The sequence below is a fragment of the Fomitiporia mediterranea genome (genome assembly GCF_000271605.1).
Source record: "Fomitiporia mediterranea MF3/22 unplaced genomic scaffold FOMMEscaffold_1, whole genome shotgun sequence".
Classification (NCBI taxonomy): Eukaryota; Fungi; Basidiomycota; class Agaricomycetes; order Hymenochaetales; family Hymenochaetaceae; genus Fomitiporia; species Fomitiporia mediterranea.
Genome location: NW_006760386.1, coordinates 4,766,470 through 4,766,788, shown reverse-complemented (window position 1 = coordinate 4,766,788; position 319 = coordinate 4,766,470).

Sequence of the window (319 nt, the reverse complement as noted above, 5' to 3'; positions counted from 1 at the left end):
ACTCTTATTCTGAGCAACCAGGACAAACAATTCAAACAATATGTTTCCTGGGTATGTACCAATGTATTTACAAATACAATCATAGCTAACAAGAAATCCTATATGCAAACAATAGATTTACTCAATTCTAGTGTATCAATACATACTACTCCTTATCTATTTCAATTAACAGATGTACACAACATAACTCCTACAATTGTAACTATTGCAAATAGATCAATGATGACTCTTAATTGAGCTGGATCTATGTGTATCAAAATCCTGAAGAATATACAAGAAAAAAGTGTTATAACATTACAAAACATCTATTACTATCCAC